General features: G+C 45.7%; 1 non-coding gene across 1 annotated transcript; it reads right to left on the minus strand.

Moving 5' to 3' along the window:
- Positions 1–2,312: 2,312 nt before the first annotated feature.
- Positions 2,313–2,387, minus strand: Trnat-ugu. The gene has a single exon. It is a non-coding gene; the product is annotated as a tRNA-Thr (tRNA).
- Positions 2,388–3,258: the final 871 nt, after the last annotated feature.

A 3,258-nucleotide genomic window follows, 5' to 3' on the forward strand; every position in this document is an offset into this window, starting at 1 on the left:
TGGAATGATCATATAAAATTAATTGTTGGTAAGGCGGGTGCCAGGTTGAGATTCATTGGGAGAGTCCTTAGAAAATGTTGTCCATCAACAAAGGAGATGGCTTACAAAACAGTCGTTCGACCTATACTTGAGTATTGCTCATCAGTGTGGAATCCGTATCAGATCGGGTTGACGGAGGAGATAGAGAAGATCCAAAGAAGAGCGGCGCGTTTCGTCACAGGGTTATTTGGTAACCGTGATAGCGTTACGGAGATGCTTGACAAACTCAAGTGGCAGACTCTGCAAGAGAGGCGTTCTGAATCGCGGTGTAGCTTGCTGTCCAGGTTTCGAGAGGGTGCGTTTCTGGATGAGGTATCGAATATATTGCTTCCCCCTACTTATACCTCCCGAGGACATCACGAATGTAAAATTAGAGAGATTCGAGCGCGCACGGAGGCTTTCAGACAGTCGTTCTTCCCGCGAACCATACGCGACTGGAACAGGAAAGGGAGGTAATGACAGTGGCACGTAAAGTGCCCTCCGCCACACACCGTTAGGTGGCTTTCGGAGTATAAATGTAGATGTAGATGTAGATGTAGAATGGGCTGCCAATCTTCAAGAAATCTTCCAGCACCTGATTGAATGTATGCCTGCGAGAGTGGAAGCTGTCTTCAAGACTAAGGGTCGGTCGGGCGTCACGAACTTGTAAGTTATTTTCAGCCAGGTGTCCGGGTACTTTTGATCACATAATGTATTTAGTCATTATTTAGGCAACTACTAGCAAGTTCCCGAATTCGTGCCAAAACTGGAGGGTTACAAATACTGTCCTTAAGAAAATGACTGATTAAATTTATACCATCAAGAATGCCAACACAAATAAGGCCATTAGTCACTCCATTTCAGAGACAATCACTTATCAAGACACATAACTGGCTAAAATCGTAAAACCCACATTCAGTAACTGGATAGTAATAATTGACAGAGAATAAAAAGTGATTAAATGAATTTTGTGCACTCGCAGAGAATGTAAGAAAATACAGCTAGGCACGCTCTTACGCAGCTCAGTTGCCAAGTGGCAAGCAAATTAAGCGAGTCACTTTAACAAACCTTTAAACATAATAACTTTAACATAGCTGTTATGTACATAACTTAGTCCATAAGAAACCAAGTCGAAGGCGCCAACCCGTTCTCCTTTGTCACAGCAATATTGCAAATACAGTTAGTGCATTGTGCAGTTTCCTTCCTCCATCAACTGATAGGCTCAGAGCACTTGGACCGTCATAAACAACTTGAATTGCTTGCCCAACAACGTGGAGGGAAACGCGGCCAATTACAGGACCCGAGGTGTAGTACACTAAAACCAATAGTTGTCCACACCGAAAGCTTATATTGCTTAAAGGGGCGCTTGGCATATGAGAATTGACACAAGGTTAAACTCCGTTATCTGATCAGAATGAAACATGAATGTACCAGTTTAAAATCAATTCAGATGTTTGTGAATTCCTAAGGGACCAAATTGCTGAGGTCATCGTTCCCTGACTTAAACTAACGTATGCGAAGAACAACAGAGATACCCATGCCTGACGGAGGACTCGAACCTCTGGCGGGGGGAGAGAGGGGGGGGCGCAATCCGTGACATGGCGCCTCAAACCGTGCAGCCACTCCGCGCTGTACCAAGTTACTTCCAATCTCCATCAATAAGGTTCAATGTGTGTAATGGGGAATCACAGCAAGTTCCACATGGCAAGGGAGCGTTTGCAGTTGTGAATACTAACCGACTAGATAATGCAATTCGGCTGACCAAACTGTACCACAAAGTCACATGCAAACGTATGCTTGAGCATACTTTACTTGTTAGACAGTTCCAAGCATTAAGCTCGATTCGTCAGATCCAACTCGCCACATTATAAACAGTCGTTACACTCAGGTTTGTCCTATCGCAGCAAGGTCTACCGTTTTCAGTCGCAGGAACTGGTCCCATCGGGCAGCCTACACAATGGTGTCAATAGAGACGAGACCACTTCACAGCCCCACGGGCCACTTCAGCGAAGGACAGTCGCAGCCGACCAGGGCAGCAGCCGCCAGTTGACTCCGGGTCGGTCTCTACACCCCGTGTGGGCCCGAGTCAGCACTCCTTTCAATTCCCTCTCGCAACCGCCGTCCGATGGCGGCTTCTCGTTCGCGCCACACCCCGGACCTCTCGAAATTTATTTTTATTCTGTTATTATTCTATTATTATTATTATTATTATTATTATTGAAATGATAATTAAATGGACACCCTAGCTGCAAACAGGCGTTGGTGTACTTCATTGGGGATATGTTGAAAATGTGTGCCCCGACCGGGACTCGAACCCGGGATCTCCTGCTTACATGGCAGACGCTCTATCCATCCGAGCCACCGCGGGCACAGAGGATAGTGCGTCTGCAGGGACTTATCCCTTGCACGCTCCCCGTGAGATCCACATTCCCAACATGTCCACACCACTACGTTCGTAGTGCGCCTAATAGATGTTTGCCCATCATACTCATTACTCGTAGCAGATTAATCTACCAAGTCCCGTACGAGTTCGAGCATAGCGTGTGCGTTCGCACAAGAAGGTCAATGGCCGGGAAGCCATATTTTAACTATATATGACGGTAGTATCTGTTCCCGAAAGAACAGTTACCGTGGATGACCATGCAGCTTTGCTAGAAATGAAGAGATACTAGAAATGAACAGATACTACCGTCATATATAGTTAAAATATGGCTTCCCGGCCTTTGACCTTCTTGTGCGAAAGCACACGCTATGCCCGAACTCGTACGGGACTTGGTAGATTAATCTGCCACTAGTAATGAGTATGATGGGTAAACATCTATTAGGCGCACTACGAATGTAGTGTTGTGGACATGTTGGGAATGTGGATCTCACGGGGAGCGTGCAAAGCATAAGCCCCTGCAGACGCACTATCCTCTATACCCGCGGTGGCTCGGATGGATAGAGCGTCTGCCATGTAAGCAGGAGATCCTGGGTTCGAGTCCCAGTCGGGGCACACATTTTCAACATGTCCCCAATGAAGTACATCAACGCCTGTGTCCATTTAATTAGCTAGGGTGTCCATTTAATTATCATTTCATTTCTAGCAAAGCTGCATGGTCATCCACGGTAACTGTTGTTTCGGGAACAGATACTACCGTCATATCTATATTATTATTATTATATTATTATTATTATTATTAATAGTCTCGGGTGACTGGAATGCGAAAGTAGGAAAAGGGAGAGAAGCAAACATAGTAG

This window comes from Schistocerca piceifrons, chromosome 9 (assembly GCF_021461385.2).
Source record: "Schistocerca piceifrons isolate TAMUIC-IGC-003096 chromosome 9, iqSchPice1.1, whole genome shotgun sequence".
Lineage (NCBI taxonomy): Eukaryota > Metazoa > Arthropoda > Insecta > Orthoptera > Acrididae > Schistocerca > Schistocerca piceifrons.